Source organism: Sus scrofa, chromosome 8 (assembly GCF_054392235.1).
Source record: "Sus scrofa isolate SSC_HxYL_T2T_F1_AM1 chromosome 8, Sscrofa_HxYL_maternal_Yorkshire_Landrace_v2.0, whole genome shotgun sequence".
Taxonomy (NCBI): domain Eukaryota; kingdom Metazoa; phylum Chordata; class Mammalia; order Artiodactyla; family Suidae; genus Sus; species Sus scrofa.
Window position 1 is genome coordinate 135,197,908 of NC_139390.1, and position 13,329 is coordinate 135,211,236.

The 13,329-nt window shown below is 36.6% G+C and overlaps 1 protein-coding gene and 2 long non-coding RNA genes across 23 annotated transcripts in view; 1 reads left to right on the forward strand and 2 right to left on the reverse strand.

The window, feature by feature from the left end:
- LOC146401069 (uncharacterized) overlaps nucleotides 1-4,086 on the forward strand; it is a 47,773-nt gene extending 43,687 nt beyond the window's left edge. The window contains exon 3 of the long non-coding RNA XR_014813379.1: nucleotides 4,023-4,086. This is a non-coding gene — a long non-coding RNA (uncharacterized LOC146401069). The remainder of the gene's footprint in view (nucleotides 1-4,022) is intronic.
- Nucleotides 1-13,329, reverse strand: part of CCSER1 (coiled-coil serine rich protein 1) — a 1,212,324-nt gene that overhangs the window by 1,005,370 nt on the left and 193,625 nt on the right. The window lies entirely within an intron of this gene.
- Nucleotides 8,672-13,036, reverse strand: LOC146401070 (uncharacterized). The gene is made up of 2 exons (XR_014813382.1): nucleotides 9,905-13,036; nucleotides 8,672-9,610 (listed from the first exon to the last, which is right to left on the reverse strand). It is a non-coding gene; the product is annotated as an uncharacterized LOC146401070 (long non-coding RNA).

Consider the following 13,329-nt stretch of genomic DNA (forward strand, 5'->3'; position numbering starts at 1 on the left):
CCCCCATGGCTTGTTCCCTTTGGTAACTGTAAATATGTTTTCAAAGTCTGTGAGTCTGTTTCTGTTCTTCAAATAAGTTCATTTGTATCCTTCTTTTGGATTCCACCCATAAGTGACATTATATGATGGTTGTCTTTCACTGTCTAATAAATCTTGTGAAAGCCAACTTATTTTTTTGCTTTGCACATTTTAAATGATGCTCTTAAACACTGTGACATGTGCTAAGAACCAAATTACTGTATTTTTAAATAACAGGATTTATTGCCCTTCCTTATAGAGAGACTTTAGGAATAGAAATCCATTAGCATAAGAATCTGTGTCTCTGTTGAAATACAATCAAATTTGTTCTGCAAATCTATGATGTACTACTTGGGTAATAACAATAACTTAGACAACTGTGTCTGAAAGCAGATCCAAATTTTCCTCACTAAAATATTTATTAATTTACTCTGAGATTTTAAGCTACAAAAATCAAGATACATTATCTTTGGAATATTTGAAATATCACAGATTTGAGAATTAAAAGAACTTATGTCCTCTGTGCTGTTTCAGTCAGCTATAGCCTTAAATTTTAATTTTTGAAAGCCACTAAGAATATAAAACTTGACTCCATATTGCAATTAGACATAAAATCCACTCTATCATCTATCAACTGTATGTAGAACATAGTGAGAAAGAACATGGTTTTTTGGTAAAATTCTAATTTTGTGCAACCTAGCTCTGGATCACTTCCTGTTAAGAACTTAAGTTCTTTCTTTGTCAAGTGGAAACAATCAGTGCTGCTCACATTTGCTGCTAGGATACAATTCTGAAAGAAAACTGTACAATGTTTTGCAAATATTACTTCTTATTATTACTAGTTGCCAAGTCAGGTGAGCCTTTTAGTTCTGCCAGAGCCAGAAGAGCTAGGATTTTCTAGAAACTATGAAATTCTACACAATGTCATAAATACCTAACACAGTGTTGCTCAGCAAAGAACAGTTATTTAATTAATGCTTGCCAAATGAATGAAGGAACAAATGAACATATAATTTATTGATAGGGAAGAAACAAAAACTATATGTCAAGGAGAAATCTGAGATGAAAGAAAATATAGTGACAGAAAAAATATAATGATACTATTTTTATTATTTATCCTATTTTCATGAAAAAATTAGAATTAAAAATTTAATTATAAATAGTGTCTATGGAAATTTTCCAACCATAGTTAATTTATGTAATTACTGTCTATTTTCAATTACCTTTTGTTAATTCCTATAAAAACACTTATCTCAGTTACTATCAGTCTATTATGAGATATTACGTTGAGTTAAATTGGGTTACTTCTATCTTAGAACACAATATTCACAAGTTGGTTAATGTAAATTCTATTACTAAAATTTTAACAATTTTTACATTATATATATTTTCTGGTTATTTGGTTTAATTCCATCTCTCAGATGTTATTTTTTCAATAAATTAACAGCTTTTGATGTACTACTGATAATTTCTTTGGAGACCATAGCTCTTTAGTATTCAAATTTTGCTGATAAAATTCATTTCCATTAAAATGATTTAGGCTCTCCTACCAAGATTACAAATAATTTATCCACCATTCTTACCTAATTATACCAGTACTGTACAGTGTTAACTGATATTTTGGCACATGTTCAAAATTTGGATAGCAAAACATTTTATGGAGCTGAATTTTAGTAAAAATAAGATTTTACTATCTAGTCATAAATGTAGGTGGGAATGCTCCCTCTCTGAAAATTAGCTTCAATAACATTAATATTATTTTCTAACTGCAATCATAATGTGTCTATGAGGAAGTATGTGAAGTATCTAAGATTTAAGATTTAATCCTATCTGTAAGCTAAACTTTAGCCCACCAGTTTCTCGTTTGCTAAAAGACAGAAGACTCTTGCATTAGACACAAAGAACTTTATTCCTCACACCAATAGCAATATCTAGAGTGTCAGAATTGTTTTTGTGACAATATCCTAAGTGCCAATTCACACAAATTAATACAAAGAGAGAAAGGTAATATGTGTACATGCGTTGGGTTGTGTTATAGGAAACAAACCCCATTTGGAAGTTGCAGGAAAAAATGCAAATCTTCCATAATGGCCAGTAAGCATACCTGCTTTTTGTTTTGGAATAAGACACAATCTTTATCTCCCAAGTCTATGGAGATATGGAGTGTCTATGGAGTGGCACTAAAACAGTGAGTGCCTCTGCTTGCAAAAGATACAGAAACATGAGAGATCCATGAAGAACAGTATGTATTAACAATATCCAATTATTCTCTGAAGGCTCTTAGCTTTTGGAGAACTTTGCCATCACAAAAACATCCTGTTGGCTGCTCTGATTGATTTGACTGACAGAAGCTGGGACCAAAACCATTCAATTTGTCCCACAGAATTTAATTAAGGTCACTAACAACAAGACTGAGAAATATGAGGCTGACTTGCAGAACTGAATTCAACCATGTCCCACAGAGTCCCAGATCGAGAGTTGAAAAAAAATCCTGCAACTGACAGAGTCTGCCTTAAAGGGCAGGTGGTTTTCTGTATTGACATTTCCTCTTGGCCCAAGACATTAACACAGGTACAGCAGGAAGTGTTAAAGATTGCCCAAACCCAGCTTTGGCAGGCGGAAAATCTGTCATCCATAACTATCGTAGTCAGTAGGTTGAGGCTGAGCAGAATGCCTTCAAGAACCTTAAGTCATATCTTATATTTAAGTCTTTAAGCCATTTTGAGTTTATTTTTGTGCATGGTGTGAGGGTGTGTTCCAGGTTCATTGATTTACATGCAGCTATCCAGTTTTCCCAGTACCACCTGCTGAAAAGACTGTCTTTTCCCCATTTTATATTTTTGCCTCCTTTGTTGAAGATAAATTGATTATAGGTGTTTGGGTTTATTTCTGGGTTCTCCATTCTGTTCCATTGGTCTGTATATCTGTTTTGGTACCAGTACCACACTGTGTTAATTACTGTAGCTTTGTAATATTGTCTGAAGTCTGGGAAAGTTATGCCTCCTGCTTGGTTTTTGTTCCTCAGGATTGCTTTGGTAATTCTGGGTCTTTTATGGTTCCACATAAAATTTTGGATTATTTGTTCTAGTTCTGTGAAAAATGTCCTGGGTAATTTGATAGAGATTGCATTGAATCTGCAGATTGCTTGAGGGAGTATGGCCATTTTAATGATATTAATTCTTCCAACTCAGGAGCATGGAATATCTTTTCATTTCTTTGAATCCTCTTTAATTTCCTTGATTAATGTTGTATAGTTCTCAGCATATAAGTATTTCAGCTCCTTGATCAGGTTAATTCCTAGGTATTTGTCAGAATGGCCATCATTATCAAGTAAACAAATAACAAATGCTGGAGAGAGTGTGGAGAAAAGGGTACCCTCCTACACGTTGGTGGTAATGTAAATTGGTACAACCACGATGGAAAACAGTACGGAAGTACCTCAGAAAACTAAATATAGAACTATCATATGACCCAGCAATCCCACTCTTGGGCATATATCTGGACAAAACTTTCCTGGAAAAAGACCCATGGACCCATATGTTCATTGCAGACTATTTGCAATAGCCAAGACATGGAAACAACCTAAATGTCTATAGACAGATGAATGGATTAAGAAGATGTGGTACAGGTACACAATAAAAACTACTCAGCCATAAAAAAGAACAAAATAATGCCATTTGCAGCAACATGGATGGAACTAGAGACTGTCATACTAAGTGAAGTCAGAAAGAGAAAGACAAATACCATATGATATCACTTGTACCTGGAATCTAATATACAGTATAAAGGAACCTTTCCACAGAAAAGAAACTCATGGACTTGGAGAACAGACTTATGTTTGCCAAGGGGGAGGGGGAGGGAGTGGGATGGACTGGAAGTCTGAGGTTAATAGATGCAAACTACTGCATTTGGAGTGGATAAGCAATGGGATCCTGCTATATAGCACAGAGAAGTATGTCTAATCACTTGTGATGGAACATGATGGAGGATAATGTGAGAAAAAGAATGTATATATATTTATGACTGGATCACTTTGCTGTATAGTAGAAATTGACAGAACACTATAAACCAACTATAATGGAAAAAATTAAAATCATTAAAAAAATTATTACAGAACCAAAGGAGTCAGCTTCCAGATGTAAAGACTGCTTTGGTGCCCAACATAATGGCTGGAGAAAGATCTACATCAAAGCAATAACTAGAATTAAGACTACTAGGTTCAAATTGTAGAAAAAAAAATAAAAGAACCAATGTTCAGAAATCAAAAAAAAAAAAAAAAAACCTTATGTCATTGATCACTGCAGCTGAAGGCAAGGAAAAATATGTACCCCTTTTCCAAATTGGTGATCCCCACTGGAAGTATAATTTCATATTAAGTGCACAGGATAATTTCATATGAAGTGCACATTAATAATGAGTCACCTATACCTCCATAACCACCTCCGTCCCCCATACCTCAGGCAGCCTAATTTTACAGCAATCTCTGTAGTTATCTAAGGGCTACATAATCTACTACTGGTGCGTCCTTAAATACTTGAAGGTCAATTATGACCATCCTTATAAAATACATGTTTTTAGAAGCAAACAAATTAAATCCTGGCCTCTATACAAACAGTATAATACTAGGTCCACATATGGTGCCCCTGGAACAAAAGGGTTTTTAACAACCATAAATCTCCCCAAATGAGGGACACATGTTGACAGTGCCTCCAATGTGGCCTCTGAGGTGGCTGGCAAACCTTGCATATTCAGTGAAGTTCATATAATTGAATCTAGTTTTGGTTTGGAGGGACTGTCAAAGAATCACAAGGTCTTCATGGATCAGGCATTGAATTTTGATAAGAACCCAGTAGCAATGTAATAATAGCTGCTTTTTTAAAAGGAGTGCCTGGTAACCCTAACAGGAGGCAACAAGCCTAAAACCCCAAGGAGTACATGTCAGGTAAAGGCTGCCTACCTTTGCCAGATGCTATAATGTGCAAAATCATCAGTTACAGAAATTTTATCTCAGAGGAGTAATTAGACTGTAGGACCCCAAAGGGATGAGCATTTCTCTACATAAGTTATTCCTATTGAGAGACTTTTCCCTGTCACTTCCCTGGGACAGGGAAGTATATGCATCTAACAGATTTTCTACTACATATTTAGACGTAACAGCAACAAGAACAGGATGCTGAATTTTCCCAAAGTGTCTTAAGACTGCATTAGCTCCCTTGCTCCTGTAAGAGCCTTGCCCAATCCCGTCAGTTGAATTTTGGAACCCCTTCTCCATGGAGCACTGAGGAAGAAAGTGTCTTGATTATCTATATCCAACAGAACCATAAAAGTTGGAGTCCCTTTTCTCCTTGAATTTCCTCAGCATACTCAGATGGATCAGAATGGTCTTTGTTCCCCCTTGGGAAGAGAAGACTCTGGTCGAATCTGATACTGTCTTTCTCCTTAAAGCTTCTTAGGTTGGGACTAGGCTCCATGCCATTAAATGAGCCCTCTCACTTACCTTCGGTTTTTAGTGATGTAGCAGAGACTTGTCAATCAACTACATTTCTAAAACCCAGTATCAAGCGGCAGAACCATCATGGCTGAAACCACCCATATCAGACTCAAGGACCCTTGAACTGTCACAGTCACATAATTTTCCTAAGGGCCATTCACATGTTTCATTTGGCTGACTTGGGCTTGACACTCACAGCAGCAAATTTTTTTAAGGAGTTCACATTAATCCACCCCACCCCCTGCCCCATCATCATAACATCACTTAAGTTCTCACCTGGTTTCATCATAAAGACTGGAGAAATTATCTTGGGTGGCAGGACTAAATGCAAGATTTTATCTAGAACTTTTGCTGTCAGTGTCTCTTTCTTCAATGGATAACCTTCATTAGCACTCTAACTTAATCCACAGCAGTATGAACCTGAATACTGGTCAATGTTTCACGTACAGTTTCCCATGGGGGTCTGTCTTGTAAATCGGAGAGAATCAGAGCACTGTTATAGTCTCTATAACCCATTATAAAAATACTCAGAGATCTTTTACTGTCATGTCTGAGTATAGCTAACATCGATAGGCTGCAAAAGGGTATAAACAAAGAAGAACCATTTGGTCCTACAAGGATTAAGTTATAACCCACTGCAGCTGCTGGCCAACAGTGCACTTTGAGAGGAAATTAAGATGACGACAGGATAAGGCACGCTGTACTTTGGACATCAGGCCCCATAGTTAGATCTCAAGAAGAATTTTAATGAGATCCAGGTTCCTGCATCTTCCCATACAGAGTAAACACTAAAATCATTAACTTGAGATATCTGTCCTTTGCGGCTAGCAGTAATCTTTCACCATGATGTATGCCTGACTGGGTGTATTTCCAAGCTGAAAATCTTTATAAACTGGCTTCTCTTCTACCTCTTCAGAGCAGTTGCCTCAGAGGTCCTGAGAGGTTGTCTCCCAGGACTAAGGCCTTCAGTAAGACCCTGCGTAAAACTTAAACTCACAGCTTTTTATTTGATTTTCTATAAGCTTACAAGGGGTTGAGCCATAAAACAACTAAGTGCTGTCATTCTTCCTTAATAAGCATTACATGTCCAGGCCATCATCTCCCAAGTAAACTGGCAAAGTTGTAATGTTTTACCTGGTTTCTGCCTAAAGCACTCATTAGTTCCCCTATCTCCACCTTCAGCGTATGTGTAAGACTCTGTAACTCTTTTCTCAAAGGAAATGTAATATTATCCATCCAGGAGAAACCTCAATTCTAGTTGTTTTAACTGACAACTAGATGGCTCACTAGACGGCTCAGAAATCTCTCCTCCCATGGCAAAGGGAGGAGGATTTTTTTTTTTTTTTTTTGTCTTTTTGGGACCACACCTGTTGCATATGGAGGTTTCCAGGCTAGGGGTCTATTTGGAGCTGTTGCTACTGACCTACGCCAGAGCCACAGCAACGCCAGATCTGAGCCACGTCTGCCACCTACAGTACAGCTCATGGCAACACCGGATCCTTAACCCACTGAGTGAGACTAGGGATCAAACCCGCAACCACATGGTTCCTAGTTAGATTTGTTTCCACTGCGCCACGATGGGAACTCCAAACCAAGCATTGTTCAGGAAGATCTCTTTATACCTACTTCCCAGCACTGTCTGCAACAATCTTTCCAATTCCTTCTTATAAGAAGGCAATGAGGCAGAGTAGCTTTTATAACTTTGGCGATATAATCCAGTCAACATGTTTATTACCAATTCCTATAGACTTTCTTCGAATTGTATTAAACAACCCTCATTCATCCTCTGAAATAAAATCTTTGTCAGCATCTCATCCTCAAGCCCAAATTGTCAAAATTATGAAAGGTCCAAGATTTTGCATTATTTACAAGCTAATAGGTCAGCCTGCCATAGTTTCATGGATGCTCACAGAAGCTACGTGACTACTTGTCAGAGACAAAGGATTTTATCACCCACAACTATGACCAAGTCATAGCATTTTCTTATGTCGGTTCTGAGTATGAATTCCCACAGGGAAATGCTAGAGGGACCAGGTGACACCTGCACATACAGTGGATGCATTACAGGAAAGGAACCCTAAATTTAAAAATTTGAGTATTTTGCAATAGGTAGTACACATGCCTGCTTTTAATCCCAAAGGAAATCACTATATCATTTAAGGTTGTTTCCTATACAAACATCCTTGAAAAGAGAGTCCATAACAAAGAAAGTGACTTTGCTTACAAGACACTGAAAACCATTAGAAACCCATGAAGAATTATCTGTTATCAAAGTGTGAGAGAATAAATGTTTTCAATAAAATATGCTCCATTTGTGCCATTATTTCACACTTGTAAAAATACACACCTGATTATATCCCTTAAAGCCATTAACCACAAAATAAATGACCTAATTAAAAAGAACAATAACAGTTATATTTCTGAAAGGACAGTGTACAGAGCAATATCTTGGTTAATTATACTTTTAAGGAATACACCTGTTTCCAATGTCATGACTCACTATTCAGTGAATATGCACTTATTCTAACCACACTGTACCATATTTAGCTCTGCACATATGCACTACCTTCCAGAGCTACATTTTGTACATACTAATCCTGCTGCTTCCAATATTTCTGTCTACAGGGTAATATTTTTTGGTCCAGCAAGCACCATTTCTAGAAAATGTTTCCAAATGATGCTGATTTACAAGTTTTTGTGATTAAATATAAATCTATCATATAACTTAGAGCAACAGAAGATCATCTTCACCTCTTAGGTCTCTTCTCCCTCTTCTACACACTCCCCATAAACACACACACACATACACACATTACACAAGTGAGGCCTATTTGATCCAGCATGGCTCAGTGACATCTGGCATTGCTGCAAGCTGTGGCTTAGGACACAGACACAGCTCAGATATGGTGTTTGATGGCTGTGGTGGAGGCCTGCAGCTGCAGCTCTGATTCGTCCCATAGCCCAGGAACTTCCATATGCTTAAGGTGCAGCCATAACAACAAAAAAAGAATCAGTAGATTCTCATCAGATTATGTTCTCAATGGATAGAGAGATGGTTGGATGCATGCATAGTAGTGTGGCCGAATAAAGTTCTGGTCCTCGTCATCTCATGCTTTGACTAAGGCAATGGTTTGCATCTCCTTTATTTGTTCATTTATTTCATTTGTTGCATTACTTTTAAAATTTATTTATATGTTTCTTAAATTTTTAATTGGGCTAACAATATATAACATAAAATTTACCATGTTAAGCATTTTTTAATCGAAGTAACATTGGTTTATAACATCATATAGGTTCATGTATATTGTATTTCAACTTCAGCAGAAACAAATCCGAATAGTATTCATGAGGTTGTGGGTTCGCTCCCTGGCTTCACTCAGTGGGCCAGGGACCCAGCATTGCCATGAGCTTTGGTGCTGTGGTATAGGTCACAGACGAAGCTAAGATCTGGCATTGCTGTGGCTGTGGTGTAGGCTGGTGACAGTAGTTTGACTCCTAGCCTAGGAACTTCCATATTCCGTGTGTGTGGGCCCCCCCCAAAAAAAAAACCCAAAAAAACTAAAAAAGCTGCTAAATACACTAAGGGTACTTGTCGCCATTGTTTAGCTTCCACACATCATCATGCAGTTGACCCCTTTTCTCATTTTACCCTCCCCACCTCCCCTCCCCTCTGGTAGCCACTATTCTGATATCTGTATCTATGTACATATTTTTATTTATTTACTTTTATATTCTACATACGGATGAAATAATACAGTATTTCTGACATACATCTGACACATATCACTTTGCATACTATGTTCAAGGTCCATTATGTTGCCATAAATGGCAAGATTTCATCTTTTTTTATGGTTGATATATATGGTATATATACCACATCTTTATTCATTCCTTCATCAATGGGCACTGTTTTCACATCTTGGCTACTATAAATAATGCTGTAATTAATACAGGGATGTATGTATTTTTGAATTAGTGTTTTCATGGTTTTGGATAAATACACAGAAGTGAAATTCCTAGATCAAATGGGAGATCTCTTCTTAATTATTTGAGGAATCCCCATACTATCGTCCATAGTGACTATATCAATTGAAATTCCCACTCATGGAGTTCCCGTCGTGGCGCAGTGGTTAACGAATCCGACTAGGAACCATGAGGTTGCGGGTTCGGTCCCTGCCCTTGCTCAGTGGGTTAACGATCTGGCATTGCCGTGAGCTGTGGTGTAGGTTGCAGACACGGCTCGGATCCCGCGTTGCTGTGGCTCTGGCGTAGGCCGGTGGCTACAGCTCCGATTTAACCCCTAGCCTGGGAACCTCCATATGCCGCGGGAGCGGCCCAAGAAATAGCAACAACAACAACAAAAGACAAAAAAAAAAAAAAAAAAGAAATTCCCACTCACAGTGTACAAGTGTTCCCTTTCTCCACATCTTCACTAGCATTTACTATTTGTACCTTTTTGCTAATAGCCATTCTCATATGTGTGAGGTGAAATCCCATGGTGAGTGTGCAGTTAAGTGGTATTATGTATATCCACAGTGCTGAATCTCTAAAGCTCTTTTCCTCTTGCAAAAATGAAATTCTGTGCCCATTAAACACCTCCCATTTCCTCTTCTCCCTAGCCTAGGTTCTTTGTAGCATTATTCACAAGAGCCAAAAAGTGGGAGCAACCCAGTGTCCATCAACAGATGAATCAATAAAGGAGATGTGGTATATACATACAATAGAATAATATTTAGCTTTAAAAAGGAAGATAATTCTGGCACACTGATGAACCAGTGAAGTGAAATAAGCTAGCTAAGTGAAATAAGCTAGCTACATAAAAAGACAAATACTATATGATGGCATTCATGTGAAGTATTTAGGTCAGCCAAACTCATCATAGAGACAGGACATAGTCTCTCATTTCTTCAGTAAGCTCCATGTACTGTCATCAAATTAATGTATTTTAAATATCAAATTTGTCATATCATTTCTCACTTCAAAAACTATACCTTTTAACAAAATGAAGAACTGATTATAAGACTAATGATTACAATGTTCAGAAACCTATACATTATAATCTCAAAATAGCTTTTAAAAATGACCTACTAAACACACCATGCAATGCTCCAATAACACAGAGTTACATCCTCTCTGTATCCTGCCTCTATCACCCTTCCCACAATAGTGCTTTCTTCTGCCATTACCATTTCATTGTTGCTCAAATTTGAAACATTTTCTTATTATTCCATTAAAAGACCATTAAACAATTATCAAAGTTTCATTAAACAAATTACCTAGACTAGACCCATAGAATTGTGTGGTCATATAAGATCTCGGTCGTGTATATTTATTTTACATTAAGTACATTTTATCCCAGGAAGCCTTTAAGCTCCCTGATGGCAGAAACTAGGTCCTCCAGTCCTCTGTAACCCAAGAAAGTTTACGGCAATTGAAGAGTACAAACATATTCGAAGAGTTCAAAAATGACTACTGACTCATAGTTGAACAAGACGTCTGCTTTCAGAGACTCTCATGTTCATAAATGAAAGCATTCTTATTGATTTTTATATTTTTGTGTTTCCACTTTCAGATGTATGCTTTAGGGTGAACAGTTTATTTATCAGTGTTCTAAATTAATTCAGTCATGCTCTTTTTCCTAGGTCATTCACATTAGTTTACAGTAAAATGATACACGCAATCATCTAAGGATTTTTTTTTTCACATAGTTTTCATCAAGTAATTACCAGCAAGAAAATTCTTGGAGTTCCCATCGTGGCTCAGTGGTTAACGAATCCGACTAGGAACCATGAGGTTGCGGGTTCAATCCCTGACCTCTCTCAGTGGGTTAAGGATCCGGCGTTGCCGTGAGCTGTGGTGTAGGTCGCAGATGCAGCTCAGATCCCACGTTGCTGTGGCTGTGGCGTAGGCCGGCCGCTACAGTTCCGATTTGACCCCTAGCTTGGGAATCTCCATATGCCGTGGGTGCGGCCCTAAAAGAACACAAAGAAAAGAAAAAATTAAGTGTTAAGCCATATCAATTATTTATAAACCATTTTATTTACATATTAATTTATTCATGCTAGTATAATTAAGAAACATAGACCCAAAAAGTTAATTCATGAAAGACATATTACTTCTACACTTCCCACAATTTTGTGATTAACAAAAAGACAATATAGGATTAACTTTCTGGGAGGATAATGGATTTCTTGGAGCAGGGATATTTTAAGGAGAATTGGACACCTTTGCTCCCACCATCTCCCCGAAAAGGAGACAAGATGGTCACATACCCTATAAACTGTATGCTGTTGTACCTTAAATAATGCTAGAAAATCAGATTAAAATTTGACAGTTATTTATAGGTAAGGTCTGGACTTATTTCCTGCAGTAGCTTGTAGTTGCTAATTCATCAAGCTTTGTACCAGCTAAAAAAATGTCACTTTCCAAGCTGCATTAGAGAAAAAGAATTCTAAATTAGAAAAAGAACTTAAAACTCACTAAAGGAAAATATTAAGTCATTTAAACAAATGTTAATTTTGAGAAACAAATCTGAATAATTCATGGTTAAAATTAAATGTTCTACCTCTTGCTATTTTACATGCATCAAAGAGAAAATAAAATACATAATAAAAATAAAAATTTTTAAAAATAGAAGGAGCTTTATATTTGCAGAATCGTTTGCAACCATAATTAAAATGCTATATGCATTAAGGTAAAGCTTTTGAATATATTTCATACGAGAAAAAAATCTGAAGCTTTTATCCTTTGGAAAGGATCATTTAAAATGCTCTGTCTTAAAAAGAGTGTGTGTAATAAACTAGAAGAGAAAATGCAGACTATGTGGTTTCTTAAGCAAATTTCCTACAGAAGACATACAAAACATGCTAATTTTGGAATAACATTCAATTTTACCTTTAAAGCTGAGAAATGTAAATGACCAAAAGCATATGAAATCATTTATTTTTTATTCAAGATCACCATCCCCTCTGAAACTTTATCTGAATGATATGAAAACAACCTACCATCCATCTTTCCTAGAAATAAGGGAAAATCAACATATTTTTTACAGGTTTTGAGATCTGGTTTTAGAGGATCTAAAAAGCTACTCTGCTCTTCCTACACCCTTAACTGAAAAGTGCTCTCCTCTCTGTGGGAAGATTGACATCTTCACAGGAAGTGCAGATGTGGAAAGAACAACTTGGAGTTGTGAAGAAAGATGAAGGCACCGGGAGGGCCAGGCAGAGCAGCCAAGACAACCTGGAGATCAATGTGGTGTCAGATGTTTATGCCAGATGGCTCCAACATTAACCAACATGTTTCTTTGCATACATTTTAAATTATTCTTTTTTGGAAAAATAAACAAAAACTAACAAGAACACAAATATTTTGTGCTTCTTTGATTAGGTTTTATAAATAATTCTGTTAGGTGCAACTCCCAAGATTAGTTTAAAATTAAAAAAAAAAAATGATGCTGTTATAGCTCCTGAATTTGCATCACATCAACTAGAAAAGTTTTTATTATCCAGATCATCTTTTAAAACAGTATAAAACAGGTTTTAAGACAGTATAGTTACATTAAATTTAAAAGTGCTACTAAGAAATGAAGACAGTATACATCTCTTCCCAATATTTCAAAGGAACAGCAACCCAAAATTTCTTAATAGCAAAGAGTTTACACACACACATACACACTTTTTGTAACATATGGGATAGTTACTGCATTCACTGAAATATTCTAAATTCTAACCTATCATTTGTCTAAACATTTATATAATTTTAATAATTCTGCTCTCCTGTGTCACCAGACTGAATGCTTTCACAGACATGCAAGAGTTAGC